Raw genomic sequence first — 17,602 nt, forward strand, 5'->3', positions numbered from 1 at the left:
TTGGACCACTTTATCCTTGGCGTTGGGATCTAAGGCAGAGTAAACAGATTCGAACATGAAACACAATATTTACAACCGCTACATAACAACGAATAAGCTCTTACGCACAACGCACGTTATCCTATTACACGTTGCCCACAATAAACATCTAATTCTTTCCTGCGCGCCTCTGCACCTTCTCCCGTCTCGCTCGTGCGAATACATCTCTGTCCGGCAGAGTTCGGGTTCGAGGCTCACTATTCCCTAGTTCATTCCGCGAGCTCGCGGTGGTCGGACGTTTGTGATGCTCTCTCTCGTCCCTGGTAACGTGCGACCCGGGCGTGTTTTTACCGGTATCTTAATGAAAAATTGATGAAAACGCGGGTTTAACGATCCCTACGCGGTAAGGGTGTATTCATACTGTGCTCGGACTGATATCACTGTGAGACATTGGAAAAGGTGAGATGATACCAGATGCAGTTCGTTCGGTGAGTGTAACGTAACACCAATTACAGGTGGATAAGTTTTGCTGAAAATTGTCAGAGACCGAGGAGGCGGAGCGATAATGCGCCGCGAAGCGACAAGTGCGTATTGGTATCAAAATTAAATGTCACTATTTATAAATAGTGACGTTTAATTTCAATATCATAGCACAGTAATATATATTTAAAAATACGAAATTTTAATTCGTCATAAACTTTGTAAAAATTTTTATTCCTTATATATTTAAATATGTGTGTATTATCTCTTTTTGTTAGAATCAAATTGAGCTCCTCATAATGACCACATTATTTAAAACTGCAAGGGTTCTAAACACACCTTGACCTAGAAGTCCACAACAAACTCAGACGAGTGTTTTTTTTTTGTGATCACTTTAAGAATATCATTAATGATTTTAATTTCAAATAACATCTGCTACTGGCGGAGTATTTGTGAGAGAGAGAATTTTACTATCACGCTAAATAATGTCTTGAAAATAAAATATCTACGTTTATTAAAGTTTTATTCTACACATTGAGTTGCACATTACAAACTCAGACGTCGTTTTATTTTACTCACTTTTACAATATCCATATTACAGAATCCTCAATTCTTTAACTATGTATTTAATATTAACAATTGTTTCAATTATATTTCTATTAATTTAGCCGTTATATGACCATTCGCCTTCATTGATAGAATTTAATAGGCTATTACTAATGCGTTTTCAGATAGTCCATAACTATTTTACCTCAAGTGGGTTTATGGATCGACCTATTAAATAAAAGGAGCGATGAAATATTAATTAATTAAACGTATTTTCCAGTTGATCGGTCGCTAGCTCGATATGTACGCGCTCGTGTAACAAGGGCTTCTAAATTCGAAAGTTTATGTCAGTAAACACGTCGAAATTGTTTTTACCGACAGCTAAGTAACCATTATGACCCAACAGATTTGCAAGTTGAAGTGGCAGTAACCAGACTGTATAGAGATGCAAAGAACAGATGACTGATGGTACTTTTAGTTTTTGGTTTTTTAGACCACGGAATGAATAATCAAGTGTAAGAGATCCTTCCACGTGGTGGACAGATGCTGTTGAGGTTGTCGAAAGACACTGGATACTGGCCGCCTCCCACGTATCCTATTGTAAATCTATTGGGAAGACCTATGGCCAACAGTGGGCAAAGATAAATATAAAATTCGTACAGTCAACATTAAAACTTTCAATAGAACTCTTGTTGAATGTCAACTTATATTTTTTTTTTTTTTGATTATACTCCGCTTCATAAAGTTTTAGCTATGGAAAAGAAGCAGAAATAAACTTTACAATAACACATCTTTTATTAAAGTTTAATACAAATTTATACATATATACTTTATCAGATATATCCTAAATAAAATCGAAATAATTAGGCGACCTCACTGCCAAGAATTTTTTCAGTTTAAATATTCACTTATTATAACATGCGCTATAAATAAGTGAATATTAGTAAAAGTACTAATAAAAGGTTCTGTGATATATTCGGGACCTTTTATTACTATGTTATGTACATCATTTAATATACAAACAATATATAATGTTTATACGTATTATATGTATATTATTTAATATACATTTTATATATGTATAAAACCTTGGCGGCGCAATAGTAAAGGACTGAGACTTGTAATTGTAGGTTGTGAGTTCGATTTCTGAGATACTCTGGGATATCTATGTATATTATATAATTCATAAGTTACCAGAGGATGAGCAGCAGCGTCCTCTAAACATCATAATGCCACAATCCGATCGCCAACTCGCCTGCCAAACGTGGCCTTTATGGTATATCTCCACATAGATATCTTAGAAGGAGATATATGCCCAGTGGGCGTCGATGGGCTACAACGACGACTATTAGTGTATTTGTGAAATAAACGGTTTCAATAATTATAAAACTATATTAATAACCTCTTTTGTGTATTTATTATACTAAATAAATACACGGGTGCTTATTTTCAAGGTTTTTTTTTTAATAACTACGACATGTTTATAACAAACGGGTAAAATTGTATGTACTAGTAATAAATTTCGAACCGAATACAGTATAAATTTATTGACACAGATACTTAAAAATTCTTCATACATATATTTTATTAAATGAAACTTTTTCAACGGAAACGATAGATAATATTACTGGAAACGTAGTATCATCTAGTATTCAAAAGTGACTGCGCGTCTAGAAATTTCTTATCGAAAACCGTGTACAGTTGATTGAAATGAATCTTCCATTTATAACGGTCAAAATAAGTCGTTTCCATATTTAAAACAATTTATTTTAATTTCGTATATATGAAAATACCTTAACCACTTCACGAAACTTTAACTAAATAAGAAATTAGCTTTCAACTAAAGCTAAAATTTATTTAAAATGTTATTTGTTTAAAATGAGAGGATATTTATGTATCTCATCTAGCCGGTAGCTGTGTTGGTTTTAAACTGTGTTATAATTGACAACGTGCTTCTTAAAAGCAAAATAATTGAATGAGACATTTATATGTACTAATTAAACAATAAATATTTTATAATCAAGTTAAAAATTGTCTTACTATACAAGGAAAAAATATTTATGTATCCGTTAAAAACGATTATGAGATTAATGTTAGGAAAACCATAAATTATTAATAAAAAATGAGTCCAAAGAGATGTCCCGAAATCACAAAAATACCTGTTAAAAATATGGTTATTTAAAAATCATAAATATAATTAATAATAACGACAAGATATTAAAGAAACCATAGTTTGATCAGAAAATACATTTGTATAGTGAAAGCAATTTTTTTTCGTTGTATTCTGTCATATATTCAATGCTCTATGGTTTAGTGACTTATGCTTGTCTGTCAACATTAAAAAATATAATTAAAAATTATAATTCGTCAAACATAAATATTTACAAGTTTAATTTTCAGTGAAATATATGTAATTATTATTATAAAATTTCATCAGTTCTAAGAAAGTATTCGAATTCACATTAGTGCTGTCGCTATGCAAATAAAAACAATACGCGTACAGGGCGATTACTTATTGATGTAAAAGCTATAAATTGGTAAATATATATCTCATTTTTATGCAAAAAGCTTTTTTACACCTTTTAATAATCTACGGGACAGATAATAAAAATAATTAATTTTAATATATGGAAGTTCGAATTTTGAAAATGATTTTCAAGCCTTATTAATCCCTACGTTATTAATTATTTCTGAAACCACTGATTTGCGTATAGGGTGTTCCATTTATTATTTGATAGCACAAGTGCACACGATTATTTCACGTTAAACGATATTTGTTAAAAACATCAATAATAAGTATTAGGAGGACCTGAAAGGAATGTCGTTTCTGTCGACATATTTTACAGAATTTTTTACAGATTGACTTTTACTGCTCCGGCATTGAAAATTTGTATACTAGATGGCAAAAGGTTGTTGATAATGAAGGTGAATATATTGTTGATTAGAAATAAAAACTTGTTAAAATTATAGTCGTGTGAATTTAACTCAAGAAAGCGACATTACTTTCCAGTCCCGCTAATATTTTAATTAACTACGTAATTTAAACATCAATAATTGATGGTACTGATATTTACGTGTATTATAATTTTATTTTTAATGTTACGATTTGATAAGATTTATTATCATTGTGTATTTCATTAAATTTGACGCCGGAATCAAACTCTGACTCGTGTAAGGAAATTTATTGCACGCAATCGACCGGGTCCACCGCGTTACATTGGAGTGTAAATTATAAATGAAATCCGTCGGGATTGAGCCTCAATAATTAATTGGCTATCGGATTAAAAATTTGTAACTCGATTTCTCATAGAAAGTCTTTTTTTGATTGAAAACAAATATCTCTTGGATCGTACTTTACTTTTCAAAGATGTTACAAGGTTAAACTCATTTTATAACAATGCAACTGAACTAAATTAGAACAAATGATATAAGAACAAAAGTATAACAGAATCCGAAATGTTTTGAATTAATTTGAATTTAGAACACCCAGATCAAAATGACATATCTTTGACCTTAAAGTACAATAACAAAATAAGTACTTAATGTTGAAACGTGGTCTATCGCTTCGAGTGTTACTTGGGTTAATGTGTTCCTTATTAGAGATTTTTCTACGAGATCGGATCAGGAATGAGAACATCCTTATGCAAACGAAAGCAATCTATAGCCCTGTAGATTGGTGAGCTGGAGCGGCAATCGACAGGCTACATAGCGTGCAGAACTGATGGCGTCTGGTACCTTATGGTTCTGAGGTGGTAGACTATGATCCGGCAAACGTAATGGCTGATGTCCACTATTGGAAATCTATGGAGATGTCTATACGAGTAGATGCTCTATGGTTTAAATGATAGCATTGATGAAATTATTTTTAAATTTCAAAACATTTCGTCGGATTTATTTCTCGTTATATATTACTTTATGCTCCGAATGATCTTTTAATAGCTGTTGAAAGCCTGACACGTTCTGCAAAAAAAATTATAAAATTCTATACATCGTGTGTTTTATAAAGCTTCTCAGTACGTCTTTATGATGGCAGCGAAACTAACTAGGTCGTCTTTTTGTATAACCATAATTATCTTTTATTTAGTAATGTGGTATAATAAAAGAGTCATGCGAAATTCTGTTAAATATATTCATTTTTGACGTATCAAAATCATACCGGAAAAATAATGATTATATTTATTGTGAAACTAATATTTAGAGTTTGTTTAGACACGATCTTTTTGCTATTATTTATTTATATAAAAGGCTCACAGAAACAACTAATTGTACAAAGCAATCATCATCGTTGTAATTTCAGTTGTAACGTCCACAGCTGGTAGAGAAATCCCTTTAAAAATGTTTTTTTTACTTTCACTTAAAGTGTTATCTAGGATTATCATAGATTTTAAGTAGTATAGTAAGTAAGTATAATAAATATGAAGTACTACAATATACATCTCCACCCCACCAACATCCAAAAAACTGTGTTGGAGGCATCCACCATTATTCATCCATCCCCTATTTTACAAAAAAGAATGTTACCCAAAATATTTTTTTTACAATCTAGCGATTTTACAGTCTGGTCGCGAAACGTGTTTCCAAAGGAAAAGTAAAAAAATATTGAATTTTTGTTACAAAAAAAATAATAATTATTAAAATAAAAAAAATAAACATTTTTTTTATTAATAATAGTCAAAATAATTTTAAGATAACTTGTGCGATTTATATTTAAATTCACTCTTCACGTAATTTTATTACTATTTTAAAATTTTCACATTTAATTTAGAAGTTTTCAAAACATGTTTGCGTATAACGGAACGGGAAAATAGAATCAATGTTTCGTGATCGATTATTCAGACTCCTTCTATTCGTGAACTTTTCATGGCTGTTAACTATATCTGAAAAGTAAAAAAAAAACAAATGAATATACATTACTTTACAATGGTTGCATTTTAGATCATTTAAGTGAACACTTATGTACATGAGAAGAATGCGCTCAATGTATCAACTAGAACTTCACTATAATGGCATCCTTCAACTTTAAGTTACGATAGTTCCTAACGTGCTCTGGTCTGAGAACTGCCTACAACTAACTTAGACGAGTTTTTCATCATAATCAAGATTAACCTTTTTATCGTTTATAGGTAAAGAATTCGACCTTGATACTATAGCCTTTTTGTAGGGATTTTGCAGACTAAACGCGCGACAACATCGCTACTAACACGTGTTAGTCGTATTTGCAACGCGCTACTGTATTTCGACGGTTAGAGAACGGAGGTTACTGAATTGCGTTTATATCTCGACAGTATCGTGTTTGCATACCGACTGAATCATGGGAGACGTACTACTATCGACCGCTTCACAACTGTATAGATACGCGCGACAAAAAGTAGCCGTGGGCAAGCCTTAAACCAATTCTTTCCCAGCTTATATTTACTTAAAAACTCTTTACATCAGTATTTATTAACTTTTTATGTGCCATAGCCTTTATAAAAAAATTCTTACGCTCCCCTATGTAACATACATAATGAAAAGGTTAAACTCGTGTCGAGTCCACTTTCGAATTGCCCCCTTAGCAATCGAATTGCCCCGCTGTAGATAATGGGTCTCATATTGGGAAACACTGCTTTACAAAGTTCACGATATTTAAGAAGCTTTTGTGTAATAAAGTTTGAAATATGTAAATCGGAAGCTATTTAAATAATTTGCAGTTAAAAACTTTTCTTAAAAACCATGTAAACATCGGTACTGCTATGCATAAAAAATAGTTGTCTTCGACTATCCTATATCTGTCATATCAACAGGTTTCAGCTTGACTTTTATTTACGAAAATACCTCTACATATATATCATTGATAAGTAATCCCAATAAATAAATATTGATATAAACTTTACCTCTTTTATGGTATTATGCTACGTCAAAATCAGCAATGGTAGTCCAGTGGTAGAAGTGGAGTCTTGCGAACGTAGATCGTGAATATGATATCCGGTGTATATAGGATTTCTGTGACTTATAATTGAGTTTCCAGAGGATGAGCAACAGCATTCTCTGCGTACCATAACACCACACTGCAATCACCAATGCCAGGCGTGGTGTTTATAGTGTGTCCTCCCACATTTATATTTGGTAAAGGCCTATTTCGCCTATTTTGGAAATTTTGTTTGTTGTAATGTCACTGTTTTGGTAGTTCAATATATAGCACGGTCTTGTGGAAACTATTAGTCAATATTCAGGTCAGGTCATCTGACCTGAATATACTTTTTGGAGAGACCTATGCTTGACAGCAGGCGTCTATGGGCTGAAACAACAACAATACGTCAAACTGGTGCAATAAACAAAAAGTTACTGGGATTTTTTTACAGATTTTGAATGTCCGATTAAAGACAACGCTACGCTAATGATTTAAAATAAGTGATGTGTATAAGAAACTTTTCTTCGATTACTCAATATAATAGTCGAACTATTTTTACATGGGTAACACTATGGTAAAGAAGTAGAATACAAATGTAAGAAATACATTTCAATTATTAGTAAAACCTGCTTAATTTCTGTAAGCAATGGTCGAATTGCTAACGATAAACTTTAGATAAAAACGGACAGTACTCGCAAGTATTACGTCACGTCTGAGAAAAGCCATAAAGCGCTTTTCGTTGAAAATTGAAAGTGACTTCGGCTGTAAAACGCGGACGGATACGCCGAGCTTAGATATCAATTTATAAATTCAGAGCTTACGGTGTCGTGAAATTTTTATGTTTTTTTCTTACAATTTCTCGTAACATTGTCACGCATGCTCGCTTTACTGTGTTTATTTCATTTAAAATTGAATTTTAACTGTTTTCATTAAGTAATATAATTGAATAATGGATTTTAATTTCTCAGTATTAAACTTCGCCTATCTTCACTTTACATCTTGTCCTTCCAAGTGTAGCTTTGGACATCCACCATCAACATGTAGAGTGGAAGAAAACTGATTCGGAGCAGTCCTGTAAGAAATATGGGTCAGTATTACGTCCAGCCGTAGACGTCATTCTGCTATAAAGATGATAATAATTGTTATATATAATTAACCTCTGCAATTGGTTTTTCATATTAATAAATATTTAAATATTGTTAAAAACGACAAAACTAAAAAAAATTGGAAAAATTACTTTTACAATAAAGATATCACTTGGTTCTCCAGATGTCATATATCATAAATGATGACAATGATGATTTGCAGTACTGGTACGAGTATGATTTAAAATTTGTACAAAATATTTTTTATTTTGATAAATAAATTAGAACAGAGTATAATAAAAAATAAATAAAGAGAATACATCGATGTAGAGAAAACTATAAGATGCAATATAGAGATAAGTTTAGCAAGGAAACCAGGGCCGGACTCAAACGCTGTGAATAATGTGAGGTGGATCGGAAACGGGGTTGATGGTGCGCTCGACTGATTTACATCCTCCCTGGCTCTGACTTATAAGGATAATTTTTTTCCGGCACCATTTTTGTCGCTCCCTTCCTTTGCGCGATTACCCCCAATGTTGGGTAGTTTTGACGTCGTACCTAGTAACAACTTTATCCGGTTATCGTTATATTGTTACGAAAATTTCATCTCCATAGTCAATTTTCTTCGTACATGACATTTTGATTTGCTTATTATTTTCATACATCGTCAAATTATGTTACTATTACACAAGTTTTGCAAAATACCAAAAGAATATCCTTCATAAATTACTTAAGAAATTACCTTGAATAACTTAGGACGCCGATGCTTAACAGTGAATATTCGCCATTTTGTAGTTACAGAGCTGCCAGCATTCACACTTTTATCTACAAACTATTAGATGGTGATACCATCTCATAAGCTAATAATATGCTAAAAACAATATTTAAAACTCTTATTTTTTAATACTTTGTATCAAAGTGGCCAACTACTGGCGCATGGCCATTTACTAGCACTTCTACCTTATAAGAGAATTGTACAACACCCCTGCTGATTGGTGAATACGCTACCTGATTAATTATACCTGATTCGTAAAACTTGTTAAAGTTTATTGTAAGTAATAAGTAGGTAGTATAGGTATGGAATCGATCTCGCAAAGTTTTAAAGCATACCTAAGTTCATAAACACAAAGTTCACAGTGAATAATACATATACAAGGTGTCTGATTGTAGGTGTAAAATTTTTTAAACGGGGGAATGTATAGCGTATTTGTTAGCAAAAAGCTTTGAAGTTTATACACCTATTTCCAAAACCCTTATCTGAAAAATATATTCGTCGACAGCCTTACAAACTCGGATTAAGTTAATTTTAATACATATTAATGAGATTTAAAAAAAAAAAATTACTTTATTATCATTACTCTATTTATTATTTCTTAAATCGTAGATATTTAGATACGGTGTTTCATACATTAATTGACAGCAAATGCTTTTACCCTTATAACATCTATAATAGGTATAACATATAGTGGTATAATACTCTGGACTTCGTGTTCATGAACCGTGGTTTGCATTTTGCGAGATCGACCTCGTACAAATGCGAACTGTGGAAACCAAAAGGTCTTAAATTTGTTCCCTCGTTATGACTGCGAAGCTATACATTCACTCCTAACACGCTTTTATACCTAAAACAATCGTCCCATAGATATATTAAAAATGCTTGTATTTTAATCTACTTATTGTATCAATAAACAAACTATAGTCTCATTTATTTATTAATAAGGCTTTGTTTTATGGGCTGAAAGTAAGTACAATAGCATCAGGTTTTGTTTTTTTAGTCATGTTGACTAGTGAAGCCATCCCGGGCATGTGCCGCAAACTGTTCTTAAATTAAATTCACACGTTACTTAAGTTTCACAAGTTGAGATCTAAGCATAAAGTTTATTTTTAAAGTTAATAAGGCGTTTAAAAATCTTTTCGTTATTTTTTTTTTCAATAACATGTTGCAGGTAACTATATAAGTATATTATGTTAGTCTAATTTATAATTAAAATTGTTCTTAGTATGATTATTGAAAACTAATAATCAATGCAGATATTATGTATATAATGAAATAAACGGATTCACGACATCCGTACACGGTTGAAATTCATTCCACTCGCACTGAGCGTTTCGGCAAGGTGTAGAACAACCTACCGGCGTCATTTTTTTCCAGCCATTTATAACTTAGGAGTCTTTAAGACAAGAGTGAATAGGTTCCTTCTAGACAAGCATTTTCCATCGTAGACATCAACATCGCTTAAAATCAGGCATGACAGAGGTCAAAAGCTTCGCATATAAACAATAAAAATCGAAGTTGAAAATTATATATTGTTTATTTAATTTTTAATTTTATGGAAATTTATTGTAATAATAATTTTTAAAAGCTATAGAAAGTATAGTTATAGCCATGACTTGTTATTTTTTTCTTTATTATTTTTTTTAACTTCGTTCCCCTTGCCTTGTGTGAGACAGGGTCGTTAAAAATTCTCATTACATCCTCCTTCGTCCTTCGCGTTATCTTTCATTAATTCATTTTATGCTTAACGTGATCTGTCATTTTTCGCTTGCAGATCTTCTTTCTTGCACATTCCTAAATCACAGTTAATTATCACAGATTATTTTTTAACACAACCTCTTTATATTTATTTTATTAATTTACATTTATATTTATTGTTACTTTATGTGAAGCTCGTTAAACAATTTTAAAAAACAAATTCTTCACTAGATTCAAAAGATTGCTCACTTATTTAAGCCCTAATTAATATTAAATTAACATTAACTTTGTACTTTGCTATTGTTTTTCTATTTATTTTATACCATTTCTAACTTTCCTATTTATTTTTTACAAATTTAATCAGCGGAGCCAGATGTTCCGGTAGCGGCCATTATGAATAAAAGAATAACTATTATTGAAATATCAATTATAATTGAAAATTTAATGGTCACTTTAGGCTTCGAAAGTAAACAGTAATAAAGCAAAGATAATTGAATATTATTTTTAATTTTAAAGCTTTGATTTGTACTCTTAAAACTTCCCGTTTGGAGGTTACAAGTTATAACTATATCATTTCTGTTAGTTATTTATAAATAAATAAGCATCGCTAAGTGCGAATAACAAAAGAAATGTATATACATTTTTGTTATTCTACTTTTGGCACTATGTCACTACTTTTTTTCTAAAAACCTTACTCTTAAAACTTTTTTCCCTACGCTTTATATACTCTATTTTAATTTTATTTTCTTGACTTTTGCAAGTCTGACTTGATTAGATTGGTGATCGACTACGTGGTCTTTTATTAATTTTTTCATACAACTACGCTATTTATCTTCGAGAGAAGTGACGAAAGTAACGTAATACATGAGTTTTTTTGGTTTAAAAGAGTAACTTTTTATTGTATTACAAAATGACATGGGTAAATCTGAATAAATTATTTCCGTCAATATGATAAAACAGTTCATGAAAATTCTTTGAAAGCGACACCATCATCACTACACGCATCGATAGTTCGATGTTATCATCAAAGCAAAACAAACGTTAAAATCCACCGTCCATTTTGCCGCCGGACAGAAATAGACGCAAAATAGGTCATTGCACGTTGTCATCGGTCGAACGGCGCTCCGTAATATATTTGGCATATGACTGTCACTCCCGTATAACAATGTACCCTAACGGATATTTCCTTCGACCATTATTATTTAAGACCGAAATGGGTCGGACGTCATTAATCTATTTACGTCCTTCGTTTATTTTTTTAATTAACTTTCCACGGGTTATTTAAAACTTTACATCGTCACCTTAAATAAATTAGTACTAGAAAAATGTTTTTATATATATTATGAGTAATAAAAATATGTAAAAATTATTTATAATAAAATAACGTGTTTAGTTTTTTTAATTTTATATATAGTCGCCACACACCTTTACCATTAAATGGCAAAGAATTTGCACTATCTCATTAAAAGTTGTTTTTGTTTTGTAATTATTTACAATATCAAATTACTTAACTTTAGTACTTATATCATAATCATGTATGTGTGGCATCTATTAGTCTAATACAGGGATGATCAAGCCCTTTAAACTTGCGGCCCGCTTAGCATTTCGAAAATTGAATTTATTGTATCAACTCTCTTTTTTATTATAGTGTTAGTATATACTAAACCATTGTAGTTTATTTGTGACAAGCTATTCGCACAGCTACTTGTTCAAACATGCAATACGAACACGACGCTTTTACGCGATTTTTTGTACCGATTTTATATATGAAAACTTTACTCTTATAAATTCAACATTTACTTAATGTAATATTTATTATAAACAAAGATTTGTTTATTATTGTTAAGTGTTACTTAATGAGAAGCCCTCTAAACAATTTTAAAATATAAATTAGTCCTTTGATTAAAAAGGTTGCTCACCTCTGATCTAATAGATGGCATTTATCATGATGGTATAGCTTGTTTGTTTTTTGTTTCACTTATCTACACCTATTTAATTTAGTTTTAATTGATTTAAACTCTATTTAATATAAAATGAAAATTTGCTTTATACCTTGTTATTTTTTTTTCTATTTATTGTATAGTATTTCTAACTTTCCTTATTATTATAAATAATCAGCGGCGTCTAATGATCCGGCAGCGGCCAATGTAATTTAAAGAAAAACTATTATTAAAATATCCTCCTTTTTAGGCTTTACAAGTAATCGGTAATAGATCAAAGAAAATTGAATATTATTTTTAATTTTAAAGATTTGATTTGAACTCTTAAAACTTCCCGTCTGAAGGTTACAAGCTGTAACTATATAATTTCTGTTGGTTATTCATAAATAAATAAGCATCGCTTAAAACGAATTAAGACATAGAAAAAAATCCAATTTATGCGTTTTATTTGTAAAGCATGTCTGTTCCAAAGAATTACTATTTTCTATAACATAAATAGAAAATTAACTTTGATTTATCGTCGTCCTTTCAGCCCTTAGGTACCCACTGCCTCATTGGCTTTGGTCATGGGGTCATACACAATCGTCACGCTTAACAGGCGGGTTTGGCGATTTCCGTATCGTATTATGGTACGCAGAATACACTGCTGCCTTTCCTCTGGAAATTTGTTTATGAGCAGTGGCAATTCTATATAAATAATGCACAAAGTGTAAATTATACAGATCTCTATCCCGGAAATCAAAGGTGAGACCTATGATCGCGAGTCTTGGTCGTCTACCGCTGGGATACCACTGTTCGACTACTTTGATTACAAAAAAATATTACATAACAATTAATATTTAGTGTCATAATTTGAGTGTTAATTTTAAATGCTCGAGTCATATATATATAATAAAAGCACTTATCTACTTTTGCCTCAGTAGTGTTTTTATTTTTAATACAATTGCATTGGTGAATTTATTAGAACTCTTGTTAAAGGTTTTTCTTTATCGATAATAATCTACATTTACAGTAGGTTTTAACGTTATATTAAACCCAGCATGACTGCAGACTTACTGTGATATATCGCTATCTTAAGATTGTACATAATTACACATTCTGGAGAAGTACATTTAGACCATTACACATTCAAGAGAAGTACATTTAGACCATTACACATTCTATTGAAGTAATAAAGGCAATGTATTTATTATAAATCTGCCTATCGCATTGGTATCTTTGTCTATATATATACTCGTATATATATAGACAAAGATACCAATGCCGAATGTATATATATATATATATTCATTCGGCAATGAGGCGGGAAAAGGCGACTACTGCATGTTGAACGCTGTCACGTAATAAACTTTTAAAGCACTCGTTGCATGCTCTTATTACAATTTACCACAGAATACAACGCATCATGAGCAAATTTTTTTGATCGTCTAATTTTCCAAGAACGTGTTGAATTAAAGTATTTCAAATTTTAAAAATGAACGTTAGCTTACTTTAATTATTCTACCAATGCGCTATTCGGATCTCGTTATTGAAATGCTCTACAGTTCTACATTCTTGAGCAGGTTATAGAGAGATGTCACTGTTATACCCCATTCTCTTTCGAATATGTTTTTTCTCTTCTGATTTTCAGCCAATGTACGCCTACTGCAAAGCACAGACCTCCCCCAAACAAACGCAACGATGACGGGTCCTGAGCTACGCGTATCGTATTATGAATTTATTCCTAGCCGTTTCTTTGGCTAGTTCGTAGAATATGTTCATCTTAGATGTGTGATCTTTCGGTATATTTGTTGCAGAGATAAAAGTAGGTTCCACGCGTTTAAATGTTCTAATAAAATTTGGTCCATAAGACAGTCGACATGTCTTCAGAGATTCCATATCGTTTCTCTCTTGTATAAATGATCACATAACGTTCGATTTTTAAATTTTATATCTTGACATAAAATCGTTTATTAAAAAAGCACGGATCAATAACAAGAGGCAATATCGACGGCGAAACAATAAGCTAATCGAATAATCGCCCTCTGAGGGAGAGGACGTCGGTAAAAACAAAGAGGAGGCGAATTGGGACGAGACACGGAGATGTTTACAAGGGCCCGTGAATGGTCGGTGTTTTATCACCGGCACGGGAATTGCGGGAAGCTTGGAAATAGGTTAACGTTAAGATTTAAAGTTTCCGCCGAAATGTATTTCCGTTAAATACTAAACTAGAATTGTCATTTCTTTTTACCAGAAAGTAAACACGTGTAGGGTTGTCAAATAGAATCAACCCTTTTCAACCTCTTTTTTTTAACGATGTTGAAATTCGTTGTCATTCAATCATTAAGAATAAAAATAATTTCATGCACTAAGTTTCTGTTCTAGCTAATATTTTTGATATCTATATGGAGGGCATGAAAACGTCGATGTATATGTATTTTATGTAGCTGGTTATCAAAAATTATTTTAACAGCCCTTAACAAAAAATCAACAGAAGCTGTGAGCAACGTTTTTCAAACATTACTAGTACAGTTCGTAATAAACGTGGAAGCTTATTATCAAGTGCTGATATATAGTTACAATATTGATTTTCAATCATAAATACGATTCGTATATTTTTATGCATTTTGTAGTTAGGAATGAAATTTTCACTAATTTAATTATTCTTTGTAATGAGCATAAATAGTTTTTGATATATAAAGTTTTCACGATTTTTTTAAATGATCGTATATCACAAGTTTATTTTACATGAATTTCATACGTTTCATACGAATTTGAAAGGTATGTATCTAGCATGTAAAAAGAGAGATTGAAATAGAGATGAGTAGGGTATACAATATCACACAATGATATACGGAGTAAAATAGTCAGCAGATGGTATCCCAAGGATCGTAAAAAGAAGAAGGGTAGACCACAAAAACGGTGGGATAATGACATCAGACAAGTGGCAAGAGTGTCCTGAAATAGAGTGGCTCAAAACAGGATGTAATAGAAGCGGTTGGAGGCTATTGCCCACAGGCCAACAGACCTCAGAAAAGTTCATAAATAAGAAAATTTAAGAGATATAATAGATTTACAATACAATAGATTTTAATTATAGTTATTAAGTTCATGAAATATTACTTTTGAAAGATTTAAATAAAGGAGCTTTCAATTATAAAAATATTTATGGCGATGATAATGATTATTATTATTATATGATATTATTAATATGTCTTATAAATCAACGTCAAACAAATGGACAGATTGTAAATATCAATTGATTCACTTCGAAATTTATTCATGATAAAAAAAAATATTTATTCAGATGTTATACAATAAAACCCAAAACTGACAAGTCTTTTTTGCTTTACACGAAAACGTTATGGACTTATATTTTGAAAGGATAACCGCCCTTTTATTAAAGTCATGTAAATATCTCATTCAATAAGATTGAAACGCCTTTAGTGAGACTCTGCGTAACGGTGTGCTAACTCCTTGGTTTTGCATAAGCTATTGGCTATTCGACCATTGAAATCCTTTGATTTCTTATAAATGTCAATTTCGTATAATATTTCGATTGATATTTCTGAAATTTCTTTTATTAAAACTCTTGTCACTCAAATATGATTTTTGATAAATTTGCAAATAGATTTAACATTAGCTTTTCCGTGGTGTGTTTCTTTTGTATTAGTATTGAGCAGTACAGGGTGATTGTTTATGGATGTATGCTTTAAAGAGTTGAATTTGTTTATGACTATATAGGTCACAGTTCAGCATAAAACTTTTGTACCTTTTTCCAATTAATATGTATAAAGTGATCGCTAATGAATACATAAATAGTATGTTTGAATTTTGATAATTATTTTACATGTTATCATTAATTTATTATTTCTAAAACAATTGATTTAATGGCAATAACTTAGCTATATATGCACCACAGTAAAGCCTTTACATCTGTCACCAATGATCTTCTATATTTGCATTATTGATGGTAAAATAAATGCTGTAATGTTTGCCTTCACAACCTGCAAACATTGCAGATCCGGTTTCCACTCTTCCATTTAATTTAAATCTACTTTTACCGTACAGAAAATTTGTCATTATTACTTAATTCTAACGTTATATTAATTTCAAAATTCTTCATTTATTTAATTGCTACCGGTTACTTGATAAATGTAAACATAATTATTAAAACTTCTCATTAAATTAGTAAACAATGTACGCTTTTTGGAATAAACTATTTCGTAGTGAATAGAATATCATAAATTTGAAAAGTATTTAATAATACACATATATTTATGTGTGTGTGTGTGCTTGTGCGTATGCGTGTGTGTGTGCGTGTGCGCATGCGCATGCGCGTGCGTGTGCGTGTATGTGTGTGTGTGTGTGTGTGTGTGTTTGGGTAAAATAATCATATTACTGTGTATTGCTGTATATTTTTAATTTATGCAGATTAAGAATAAGTAGCTTAAACTACTATATTAGAAAGTTTGTGAGTTCTCCGATCGGGTAGCTTGGGAATCAACGTTATTTTAAGCAAATACGAGTATATGTCAAACTAGCCTCATCTGGTATTTTTATCTAGACGTAAATAATAACTATGTACGATTGAAAAATATAAAGTGGATAAATTAGTCAATAACATACAATATTTAAAAAAATATAAAAAAAATTATTCAACGGATAGATGACTAAGTAATTAGTTTTCTAATTGTTTAAATAAAGAACAAGCCGTGCCGGTTTTGGATCGGTAATAAAAGTATACACATTTTAGGCTTTAAAGGCAACCCTTATTAATCCCATAATGCCTCGCTGACACGAAATGAAAAAAACTACGGCCTGGAGTGGAAAACGTTAAATATATTTTGTTAATCTTAAAACAATCCCGGCTTTGTTCAAGTTTGGGCAAATATTTTAAGAAGGATATATTATATATTATATTACATCTCTCGGAAAAGATTTATTCAATGCGTAACATTATTTAAATTCAAGACAAAAAGTCGTTGTTCAACATACGATGGATTACGTCTCTTTTTTACCTCATCAGTTCAACAGTCAGGGTCAACAGTCGAAAGAAATTCAGAGGGAATATACGTTTAAAAAATGTAAATAATATAACATGTTTAATATGTATTTGAAAAGCCTCGAAGCAAACAGATTGTTCCCAATGTAAGCTTTGTATCTTGTACGAAGTCATTTACAGTGGAATATCACACAAGATAATTCTCGATGTTAATTTACTTTTTTC

General features: G+C 31.2%; 1 protein-coding gene across 2 annotated transcripts in view; it reads left to right on the plus strand.

The window, feature by feature from the left end:
• Positions 1-252: 252 nt before the first annotated feature.
• Positions 253-17,602, plus strand: part of mspo (M-spondin) — a 54,428-nt gene continuing 37,078 nt past the window's right edge. The window contains exon 1 of one of the 2 annotated variants that reach the window (XM_068777797.1): positions 253-467. The gene's annotated coding sequence lies outside the window, so the exon portion shown is untranslated. The remainder of the gene's footprint in view (positions 468-17,602) is intronic. The other variant, XM_068777798.1, reaches the window with a different exon arrangement.

This window comes from Battus philenor, unplaced genomic scaffold (genome assembly GCF_028537555.1).
Source record: "Battus philenor isolate CCGP_79_NKW_IND1 unplaced genomic scaffold, ilBatPhil1.0.hap1 SCAF_14, whole genome shotgun sequence".
NCBI lineage: Eukaryota > Metazoa > Arthropoda > Insecta > Lepidoptera > Papilionidae > Battus > Battus philenor.